Genomic DNA, 13,234 nt, shown 5'->3' with positions numbered 1-13,234 from the left:
TTTTACTTTAGTTCTATTAAAAGATTTTCCAAAACATCTAGATTAAAACAAATAGCAAAAGGTTATTTCAATAAAAGTGAAATTCAAAATTATATAGGTAAATATCCATAAAAGTCATATTATGGTTATAACTCTATGAAAGATAAATAAAAAGATGAATTTCTAATATGTATGATATGATTCTGGAAAATATCATCATCATCAAACTCTAAAGGCTTCGCCTTGTCGGCACAACCATACATCTGTCTACTGCTGAACGTTTCATATTCTCATATCCCCTAAAATTCATTTTCCTCATTAGGTTTTCCAAAATTTTCTTCCTTGGTCGTCCCCTTCCTTTCTTTCCCAATATTTTTCCTTCTGAGATATTCACTAAAAATTTGTTATGTCTTAGGGTGTGCCCCAAAAATTTAGATTGTCTTTTTCACGCCGTCGCTTTTCTTGCATCTCGTTCAAGACAGATTCGTTGGTTCGTCGCTCGGTCCAGCTAATCCTCAACATCCTCCTCCAGACCCACATCTCCAATGCCTCAAGTCTCTTTATATCTTGCTTGCATAATGTCCAGATTTCACTTCCATACAGCAGCACACTCCAAACAAATGACTTAGAAAACTTTTTCCTGGTCTCCTTGTCGATGTGTCTGCTGGTTAGAATATTTTGCTTGTTACTGAAAGCTTGCTTGGCAAGGGCGATTCTTCTTTTGATCTCGGTAGCGCACCGGTTGTCCTTGGTAATGAAATTCAAAACTGTAATAATAAAACTGTTTCACGTGTTCCACTTTGTTGTTCCCCATTTTGATGTTTGTTTGAGGTTGTTCATCATTCTTGGTGACGACAAGTATTTTAATCTTTTGTGCATTTATCTTTAGATATGAATCTTGAAGCCTTAATGATAGCCTTTCCAACATCTTACACAGCTCCTGCTCTGAGTCAGCTAATAATGCTATGTCGTCCGCGAATCTGATGCAGTGAATCTGTTGTCCATTAATCTTAATACCCTTTGCTTCCTGCTTCATTTTTGTTATGGATTCCTCGATGAACATGTTGAAAGGTACGGGGATAAAGAGCAATCCTGTCTCATACCTCTTCTGATTCTTGCTTCCTTTATAGTACCATTATTATACCTATTTCAGTACATTGTGTATTGTACTGATGCAAGATAAGCCTTCTATCTCTCCAGGCCAGGCCAAAGTTTTTCATGACTCTGAACAATTTCTTCCAATTTACGTTATCAAAGGCTTTTTGTATATCAACAAAAGCAATGTATGTTCTCCTATTCATTTCCATTCTTCTTTCAAGAATTGTTCTCATTGCTAGAAGCGAGTCCTTTGTCCCACATCCAGTTCTGAAACCAAACTGATCTTGATCGATGACCATTTCTATTCTTTTCTTGATCCTGTTCTTCACTACATTCAAGATGATTTTGGATGCATGGGACAGTAGGGTTATATAGTCCTGTAATTGGCACAGTCATTAGCACTTCTTTCTTTGGAAGAGTGATTGTTCTGCTTTTATTAAAGTCATCTGGGATTTCATCACTTTCATAGATTTTTTTGTATCACTTAATAAAGTCTATCTTTCTTGTCTCCTCCCATATTCTTGAGTTGCTCCACCTGGACATTGTTTGGTCCTGCTGCTTTCTTGTTCCTTAATTGACTTCATGCTAACTCAAATTCACTCCTTGTTTTTTTGGGCCTTTAACGTCCACTTCCAACTTGTGTTCTGGAAAATATAAGAAATGTAATTTTCAAAAATAATTTATCAAATACAGTACTGTCGATCTAATTTTGAAATTTTAAGAAGCGGGTTGTTTGGAATTTAAATGATTATTCCTAAAAATTACAATCATTGATCCTTTTCAATATGTAACTTTAGCGAGTGTTTGTGTGGTGATATTTAGTGATAAACACCAGTAAATCAGAATGTCTTATAATGGGGGATTTTAACTTTCCTGATATTGACTGCAACTTTTGGATTGGTCACTCGCACTCTAGTAAGTTGTAGATTAATTGGATGATTGTTTTGTGCAGCAGCATGTTCGACAGGCAACCAGAGGTGGTAAAACTCTTGATCTGGTTATCAGCAGTGATCATTCGTGTATTAAGAATTTGCAGATAAAGGGACTAGGTGGCAGTGATCACAGTGTACTGATGTGGGATTTACTTAAAGATATAATTACTATCAGCGGTAAAGGAAAGGGTTCTTGCTTCCGTAAAGGTGACTACAGTGGTATCAGACAGTTTTTCAATTCTGTACAGTGGGACCAACTGATGATGTTACCAACCACAAATTCTAAGTGGGAAGCATTCAAGGAATTAATCGTGGAAGCTACTAAACGTTTCATACCTATTAAGAAATATTGTTCAAGGTTTAGGCCTAAATGGTTCTCAAATGAACAAATGAGACTCGTGGCAGAGAAGAAAAATGCATGGGATGCATATAAATTTTTAGTCGACACAGAAGCTTATGGCAGAAATAAGCTAGTCTGTAATCAAGTCACAAAGGAGATTAGGCAGATTACGAGAAATCTTTGGCAAAGGATGCTAAGAAAAACAGCAAGGATTTCTTTACTTATATAAACTCTAACAGGAAGGGGATGAATCTGATTGGTCCACTTGATATTGATGGTTCGACTGTTGATGATCCTGCTCAGATAGCAAACAAACTGAATGAGTATTTTGCATCTACATTCAAACGTGAGGAGTTATTAAGGATTGAAAAATGCCAGGAGGTTATCAAATTGTTGCAGGGTGCTCAATGATTTTGTAATAACTGAGTGCAAAGTGGAGGAGAAATTGTTGAAGTTAAACATAAGAAAAGCACCTGGGGTGGATGGGATCTATCCAGTTATATTAAAGGAGGTGGCAAAGGAACTAAGCAAACCCTTAGCCATAATTATGAGAGCATCCTTGGACTCAGGGGAGGTCCCCTCGGACTGGAGATGTGAAATGTATCCCCAATTCACAAAGGGAAATAGAAGGGTGACACGAATATTCACAGACCAGCTAGTTTAACTTGTTCCGGGTAAAATGATGAAGTCGCTGGTTAAAAATGCATTACAGGATCATCTATACAAGATTGCAGCAATAATTGAGACGCAGCATGGGTTTATTTAGGGAAAGTCTTCTGTGATTGGATATTATGATGTGGTTACAAGGAACTAGATGCAAAAAATAATTTTGATATCACATACTTGTATTTCCGGAAAGCTTTTGATACTGTTGTGCATGGAAGACTACTGTACAAATTGCAGCAGAATTGTATTAAGGGTAAGTTGCTACAATAATTAAAAGGATAGTTGAGTTGGAGAAGACAGAGGGTGGGAATCAATGGGCGCTGTTCTTCGTGGACTAATATTATTAGTGGAGTCCCACAGGGTTCGGTGTTGGGTCCACTGTTGTTTTGTTTATTTATCAATGATATTGATGAAGGTATATCTAGCTTAGTGTCGGTGTTTGCAGAGCTGTTAGTGATAGTAATGACAGTGTGCTACTGCAGCAGGATATAGAAAATTTGGGAAGGTGGGCTGAGAAGTGGCAACTGAAATTTAACATTCACAAATGCAAAGTACTGCATATGGGTAGAAGTAGCCACAGAGGAACGTACCAACTGTGTGGTACTAAACTTAGGGTTTAGTAAATGAAAAAGACTTGGACGTAATTGTGCAGTCAGATATGAAGTTTACTGAAGAATGCAGACAGGCGGAAAGAGCAGGTCATGGGGTTTTGTCAATGATATACAGGAATTTTGCTAGCAGGGAAAAGGAGATGATTGTCCCTCTGCATAAGGCAATGGTCTGGCCACGCCTTGAATACTGCATACAGGTTTGAAGGCCTCATTTTAGGAAGGATGTAGATTTGCTTGAGCGTGTACAAAGAAGGGCAACAAGATTAGTGAGAGGAATGAAGGGATCCTCTTACCAAGAGAGGCTTAAGTACTTTTATTTAAATTTGAAATTTAGTTAAATTTGAAAGTGTCTGCAATTCTGCCCAGACACGATAGGAGGGAATACATGATGAGAGCCTTGTCAATCAATTCGGCGGTTGAATTTTTTTCAGCGTGGTCTGTGCTTGTTAACAGAAGAGACTGCTTCTACAGGGATGGGATACACTTATATAGAAAGGGTGCAAGAATATTTGCTGATGCTATCGAGTCAGTGTTAGATGGGTCGAAAAACTGCTAGCTTAGGGGGATTCACAGACTAAAAGGTTAACAGTAGCCGCAGTTAGAGATGATGGTGATTCTTGCACAACTTCTATTAGAATAAGTAGCGAGGGGTGCTGCGGGTTTCAGGGACTGATGGCAGTCATTGTGAAAGAGGTGGGTATATGGGATATGTTAGGGTAACTAATAATAAGGATAGGTACATGTATACTTGCATGTATACCAATGCTAAAAGTATAGTAAATAAATTTGATGAATTTGAAGTGTTGGTCAAGACATTAAAGGCGGATATTGTTGGGACAGCAGAGACGTGTTGCCACATAGATATAAGGAATGCAGAACTAGAATTTATGGAGTACAATGTGTACAGAAAGGATAGACAAGATAGAAAGGGAGGAGGTGTTATGATGTTAATTAAGAAAAACATATAATCAAAGGACGAGCATCCAGTTGATATAGTTGAACAGTGCATTGTCCACTCAGTTTGGTGTGACATAAGCACTGCGAAGGCAAAAATAAGAGCAGGAGTGTGTTATAGGCCTAATAACTCGAATGAGTACGATGAACAATTCTACAGAGAAATAGAGTGGGCTAGTAAATCAGAATGTCTTATAATGGGGGATTTTAACTTCCCAGATATTGACTGGAACTTGTCAGTTGGTAGTAGTAGTGGCAACTGATACAAGAAAGCAAGTGTTTGAGTTATGCAGCATCAGCCAAAAAAAAAAAAAAAAAAAATCACACCATTCCCTCCAAATGCCTGTCCAGTTCCTCCTTAAATTTATTCAACCTATCAACTTCCAAAACGACAGATGGAAGTTTGTTCCAGCAATTAAACACCCGCTGGCTAAATGGAAATTTCCGCACATCTCTTCTACATCTGTCTTTTCTTAATTTGAATTTATGCTCCCTTAGGTTCGTAATCTGAACAAGTGGAGTGATCCCATCAGAATTCAGCATGCTCAACCCATTCTAAGCCTTATACACCTCAATCAGATCTCCGCGCAGGTCCCTAGTCTCCAGCAACAGCAATTTGCAGAACTTAAGCCTCTCTTGGTAAGTGGATCCCTTCATTCCCCTCACCAATCTTGTTGCCCTTCTCTGTACACGCTCAAGCAAATCTACATCCTTCCTAAAATTAGGCCTCCAAACCTGTACGGAGTACTCAAGGCGTGGCCTTACCATTGCCTTCCGCAGAGGGACAATCACCTCCTTTTCACTGGTAGCAAAATTCCTGTATATCATTGACAAAACATCACGACCTGCTCTTGCTGCCTGTCTGCATTCTTCAGAAAACTTCATATCTGACCGCAAAATTGCTCCCAGGTTTTTTTATTTTTTACGACCTTAAGTGTAGTACCACACAGTTGGTACGTTTCTCTGGGGTTACTTCTACACATATGCAGTACTTTGCATTTGTCAAGGTTAAACTTCAGTTGCCACTTCTCAGCCCATCTTACCAAATTTTCTAGATCCTGTTGAAGTAACACACTGTCATTACTGTCACTAAAAACCCTGCCTACCTTTGTATCAGCTGCAAACGTCGACACTAAGCTTGATATACCTTCATCAATATCATTGATAAATATAAAAAACAACAGTGTACCCAACACCGAATCCTGTCGGACTTCACTAATAACATTAGTCCACTAAGAACAGCGCCCATTGATTACCACCCCTGTCTTCTCCCACTCAACCATCCTTTTATCCATTGTAGCAACTTACCCTTGATACAATTCTGCTCCAATTTGTGCAGTAGTCTTCCATGTTCAACAGTATCAAAATCTTTCCTGAAATCCAAGTATGTGATATAAAAATTATTTTTTGCATCCAGTTCCTTTGTAACCACATCATAATATCCAATCAAATTTGTCAGACAAGACTTTCCCTTAATAAACCACGCTGTGTCCGAATTATTGCTGCAATCTTGTCTAGATGATCCTGTAATGCATTTTTAAGCAGCGACTCCATCATTTTACCCGGAACAGAAGTTAAACTAACTGGTCTGTGAATACTCGTGTCACCCTTCTATCCCTATTTGTGAATTGGGGATACATTTCACATCTCCAGTCAGTGGGGACCTTCCATGAGTCCAAGGATGCTCTCATAATTATGGCTAAGGATTTTCTTTGTTCCTTTGACGCCTCCTTTAATAAAACTGGATTGATCCCATCCACCCCAGGTGCCTTTCTTATGTTTAACTTCAACAATTTCTCCTCCACTTTGCACTCAGTTATTACAAAATCATTGAGCACTGTGCAACAATTTGATAACCTCCTGGCATTTTTCAATCCTTAATAACTCCTCACGTTTGAATGTAGATGCAAAATACTCATCCAGTTTGTTTGCTATCTGAGCAGGATCATCAACAGTCGAACCATCAATATCAAGTGGACCAATCAGATTCATCCTCTTCCTTTTAGAGTTTATATAAGTAAAGAAAGCCTTGTTGTTTTTCTTAGCATCCTTTGCCAAAGATTTCTCGTAATCTGCCTTCGCCTGCCTAACCTCCTTTTTGACTTGATTACAGACTATCTTAAATCTGCCATAGGCTTCTGTGTTGGAAGCTGTGAACCGACAAAACTGAATTTTAAGTTTAGTGATAAAAGAAAAAAAAAAAAATAGATAAATTGATGTTTGTTCCCTTTGATGATTATCCATTTGGTCATCCTACAAAGATTTTAAACTTCTAAAAAAACATGATAAAAAATAGTTTGGTTTAATAAAATGTAATGTGCTTCCTCCTATAAAATTATATCCACCAGTGTTACCGTATAAAGGTAAAGTCATGTTCACAAAAAATTAACTTTAAACACTTTGAAACAAAAAAAAAAAATTAATAGAAAGAATGAAATGAAAAAGCTGTTGTGAAATAAAGGTGTAATCATAACGATGAAAAAAGAAGTTTCCTAGGAACTTGCTCAACTGATGAGGTGAATTTAGCTTTGAGAAAATGATATAAAATTTTAAATAGGTATGAGGTATGAAATTTCAAAAAGTCAAACAAACTATTTAGAAATCATGATAAACTTATACTGTTCTTAAAAATAAAATTAGAAACAGATGATAAATGGTCAGATAATTTCAAATAAAAAGAAGAATACAGGAAAATGTTAAAGAAAAGTTAGCTATCGATTTTGGGAAAATACAGAAAAATCCTGGTTTAAGATGGATAACTAAATTCTATTAGAATTCTTTACGCGAAACGTTTGGTGAAATAAAAAAAAACATGAAACAAACAGAATATATAATGGAATAAGAAGATTTCTACAGAATTATACTAATTGATAATATTAAGGAATTAAACATGATACAGTGTTTATGAATAAAGATTGTGTAGAAATGTGATATAAAATGAAAGATCAATACAGTATATTGAAAATTATTTTAAGATAACAATTTTAAATTTTAAGAATAACTGGTGACGATATTATCTAAGCGCGAGCAGTGAATTTCCAGCTCTAGGAAATTGAAATGTTTTTGAAGACTTTTGCCATTTTATTGACTTAAATGTCATATGACATATATCATATACACACTACTTGGTTCAGGTAGGTGATAATAAAAGATTTCAGTACAGTGAGATAGGTGCACTGGCCTCACTATACTGAAGCCTACATAATTACCCACCCGAACCCAGTAGTATGTATATAAAATTATTTATTGCAACTGGTTTATAGATGACTGTCATCTTGATCTCCTAGGCTGCATTTTAGCCCAAGTCTGGCCATTCTATTTTAAAACATTACTTATTTGTCCTTAATCCATAAATCTACATCTGGCCACTTTGACTAATCTCAAATCTTGTTTTAGGTTTCGATTTAATGAATTGAACTCCTTTTGACTCTGGTTTTAATTTTTATTTAATTATTTTCCTTTTTTTTATTTATTATTTTAGGCCTGGCATATTATGGCTCAAACCTGCATCATTTAGCTGCTAATCAGAACCACTAATAATATTTTCTTTTTTTTAACACTACATAAAAATACAAAGAATGTAATCATTGCAAAATTTGGAAGACAATTATCTGTGACTAAATTTTGACTGCTTTATTGCTGAGTTAGTTATTTTCTTTAACAAAAGTAACTTTGCATTCTTTCATTTAAATCGCCATTTATTTGAGTTTTCATTACAACACTCTTCTATCCCCCTTTGTGAATTGGGGATACATTTCACATCTCCAGTCCGTGGGGACCTCCCCTGAGTCCAAGGATGCTTTCATATTTATGGCTAAGGGTTTGCTTAGTTCCTTTGCCGCCTCCTTTAATATAACTGGATAGATCCCATCCACCCTAGGTGCCTTTCTTATGTTTAACTTCAACAATTTCTCCTCCACTCCAGTTATTACAAAAATAAATAAATAAATAAATACACATTAACACACTTTATAATTGAAATACTTGTAATTTATGAAGGTTCTCATTACATATGAAAGATATTTGAATCATATGTAGTCTTCTGTGAATTGAAATATTATCACATGAACTTCCTGTAATATATATATATATATATATATATATATATATATATATATATATATACTAAATAGATACGTTATAGTGTAAAGTTAATATCTTTAAAGTTTGAAAATCCATATAGCCATAGTCCTGCCATATCTCCAGTATACATGAAAACCAAAATATAAATCATATTAAGTAAATTAATAAAATAATAAAATAATAAGCCCAACACAGGAAAATTATTTTGCAAGGAACTTTGTCGAGGGCTAAACCCTTACAAAATAACCAACCCATGCTAGACTGAGCCATCGGTTTCTGTTATCATCTGCCTGTATACTAAAGCCAAAATAATATAATAGTGGAAATGTGGAATAATTTAGTATAACATTAACGTAAGATTTGAGACAAATGTAAGTCTAGAATGCCAAAACAACAAGTGTCGTACCGTAATACATAACAACAATTTATAAATGATACAGGCTGGATGATATTTAGCCCGACCGATCGCTACCACATTATAAGCACAACTGAGTAATTATTAAAATTTTTGCTGAACACAATTTAGCATAAAATTTTGCAGAAAATAGCTAATAAAGCTAACCGAAGGAGAACGGAAAAATGTATAGTAGAGCAATAGTACCTCACTCCCCCTCGAATTACTCTAATAGTTCGCGAGGTATGAAAAATAAGGCAAGAGGAAAGCTAAAAGCAAAAAGAAAGAAAAGGTCAATTTATCGATAGTACATCGGATATTAACCGGGAGCGTAACTTCCCGACCCTAAAAGTAGGGATCCTGGTTAGGTAGTAAAGGCCTGTAAAAATATATCAATCGAATAAAAAGAAAAAGAAGAAAAAGAAAAAGGAAAAAACGGAATGGCTAATTCCTAATAAAGTTTACTTTAAGTAGGACATAAATAATGTCAGATAAAGTCAAATTGTCAGTAATGCTAAGAGAACGAAAGACGGAACCTGTCAGATAAGGTCGGATTGTCAGTAATGCTTAGAGAACAAAAGAGGGGACATGGTAAAAACCCCGTAAGGAATCTACCAAGCATACTTTACCGTAGCCCAAGGCGGGAAAAACAAAACGCCTGCAGCAACCTCACTAGACTTATATAACTACAAAGCGTCATGCGCCACCTAAGATTTGTCAAGAATTAGCCGGTGTTTTTTGGATGAACAAAAGCATAATAGCGCCCTCTATAATAGAGAAAACAAAACCAATAATACTCAGATGTAGAAGAGAAATCCTAGTATAATATAGAATTCATTCCTACTGTAAAGAACCCATATAGGTACCACTTTTCTAAGGCGTAAGCTATATATAGCGAGTTCAAAACAGCAGTCCCTAGTATGTACATGTATATACAAAGGCTAATTAGTACACCACTCGCTATATCTATACCCTATATTAAAAAACAATAATGATTACATTAAGACCACGGCAATATCCAAAATGTATATAACAGTTTAATAAACTGCCTGCCTAATATTTTCGATAATTTCCAACTGGTTTAAATTATCGTGGTACTTTTTTAGTGCTATGGATAAAGCAGTACTCATATGTTTCAAAATGAAATTATATGGGAAACCGTTATCCAATAATTTATGCTTAAGATCGATAAGCGCATATATAACATCACTTTTATTATTACAAATATATACTCTTCTGATAGTTTGTGTCACTATAATGTTTTTAAGTATACGTACAGAGATATTAGTACCCCAACGGGTTAAGTCTATAGTTTTGAAATTGAATTCTTTGCGTTTGTCAAATAGCTTGGTAGATAGTGTATTATTATTAATCTGAATATCTATGTCCAGATATGCTACTTTAAAAGGGTCACCGTTGTTAGTGACTTCTAGAACCAACTCCTGCGGGTAGTGTTTAACCGCTTCTGTAAGAAAGCTAGTATTGTTGAACACAATTAGGTCATCAATATATCTGAACATATGGATATCTTTAACAAAGTTGTTTTCAAAATGATGCAGATATAAGTTGGCGATGAGACACGAGCTACTCGCCCCCATGGCAATGCCAGCATGCTGTATGAAAATATTACTACCATTATAAATATAGCTGTTGGAAATACAAAGATTAATCAAGTTATCCCAATAATTACGTTGGCAGGGTAAAATTTGGCTATATTCTGTAAAATAATTATTTAACACCAATTTTAGACTATCATGTGGGATGCTAGTAAATAAATTTTTGAAATCATATGTATTTATATGTTTGATGCTATTCATATTGTTCTTTATAAAGGTTAAAATAGGTCTATTGTTATTAATAATTCTGGAGGAATCTATAGCCTTGAAAATCATGCTGAGCAATTCAACTAGCTTACTATGTGGGACTTTTGAGTAGCTATTTCTACAAGATGTAATAAATCTGAAACTAATAGGCGATTTGTGAAACTTGGGAATACCATACAAATACGGAAAATTAGTATTATAGTTACTAATTTTTAACCTTTTTTGTATAGCCAGTAGCTTTTTGGTAATAGTACCAAGGTTACAGTTAGATTTAGTATATGTAGCACTGCTATGTAGTTCATTGTATAATAGTGTGGCATAGAATTTTTTGCAGATGAAACTGTAATTATTAGCGGCCTTATCTATAGTTGTTATGATAAATATATCCTGTAACTCCTTTAAATGTCGTTTGATTAACTGCATATTATATCTTTTGCTATCTCTAATGGTATGATGCTTCCTATGTAAAAGCATACTAAATATATGTTGTTTAAAATCGCTATTAGTAAGAACTAGCCAATTATAGAAGGCCTCTAGTGGTAAATTAAACTTATAGGCCAATTTAAGGCAAAAATGCATAAGGTCAGAATGTATTAGTTTGGTTATAAGATTAGCATTAAGGCTAGTGTTAGGTCTGTATTTAAAACCGTAGGAAAGAACAGATCTCAATTCCTGGTGAGGAACCAGGTTAAGATTACCAGTAATTACATGCCCATGATGTAAGTCAACGAAATCATGGTATTGTGGTAAGTGGCAGTAGCAAATAGCATCCTGGTAGACATTATCTAAGTTGCAGGCTAGCTGCTTATAATTACAAGCAGTAAGCCCAAAAGGTTTATTGTAACTAAACCTAGTTACTATATTCCTATTACTGAGTGGAAAACTGCTAACATGTTTATTTAATATCTCCTTTAACGGTAAGTAGTCAAATATAATGTTACTGAATTTAATATTGATATAGATGTTATGGATAACAGGTTTATTACATAGACGATATTTAAAAATATCCCTAAGTAAGTGGTCAAGATGCTGGTTACGATGTGAATATGTCTGGTTAATTTTTTCTAAGGCTTTTAACTTGCTATGCTTGAGGCCGAATAAGATATCATGTATGAGTTTAATATTTATAACATTTTTATCCCAAGTATCCAGCATGTCGGTAAATTTTCCTAAAGTATGCTTAGTGCGCATTTGAATGCCAGTACCAGTATTGTTAAAAACTTTGTTTCTCATCTTACTACGTGGCAATTTAGGCTGGGATCTATTAGCCATATGAAAAAGTTTATAAACACAAGTATCTAAACTACCAATATTATAATTACGTCCATTAAACAAACTATTGAGACCATAAGGGTACAGGGTTTTATATTTAAGAATATTGCAGTTTTCACGTTGTAATCTAATGCTGTGTCTATGTTCAATATCTAATATAGTAATAGAAATATTATCGAAACTATGTGTTTGGAAGTGCTGCAGTTCAATGTCATTTTTATTAACAAAATTATTAATATGGGATCTGTGCCCATTAATTCTAATATGTAATTCACCTCCTGTTTGTCCAATATACTTAGCCATACACGTATTACATGTAATTAGGTAAATAGCTCCCCTAGAATGGCAGAAAACCGGATCATAGGTATTATGGGAGACATGTTTAATGTTCATGGCCGGGCAAGTTTGACATCTCATATTGTTGCATTTGTTGAATTTTAAGTATAGCTCCGATGCAAAAATCCTCGTGTCCAAATGTAAGTTATTGTCTATAGTATCATTAACCGGGCGGTTACTTGGTAAGCCTAATACATTAGATGCAACATGGCTATTTTGGTTACTTATCGGATCACTCATAGCCATAGTAGAATCCGCGGTACAGTTTAGCCTACGCGACCGACGTAGTATCTTATGATTATTCAAAGTGTAGTAACTCATGATAGTATTATAAGGTAAAAATAACTAAAAAATGGGGGAAATACAGTTAACCATCGACTATATATCTTACCAAACTCACAGAGTATGATAACTAGCATAATAGTATCCTTATACTTTAATATAGCGAAAACAAAAATATTGATATAAAAAGATGTAGAAATTTAATGTAATTAGATAACGATAACGATAAGGAGAATCCTTGCAGACCAGTCAATACATAGGCAAACTCCTAATTGATAAAGCATCCATAAAGGTACTGGCATTCAAATGCGCACTAAGCATACTTTAGGAAAATTTACCGACATGCTGGATACTTGGGATAAAAATGTTATAAATATTAAACTCATACATGATATCTTATTCGGCCTCAAGCATAGCAAGTTAAAAGCCTTAGAAAAAATTAACCAGACATATTCACATCGTAA

Source organism: Mastigoproctus giganteus, chromosome 4, assembly GCF_048544385.1.
Source record: "Mastigoproctus giganteus isolate SK-2022 chromosome 4, ASM4854438v1, whole genome shotgun sequence".
Lineage (NCBI taxonomy): Eukaryota > Metazoa > Arthropoda > Arachnida > Uropygi > Thelyphonidae > Mastigoproctus > Mastigoproctus giganteus.
Note: the sequence above shows the minus strand (reverse complement) of the source record.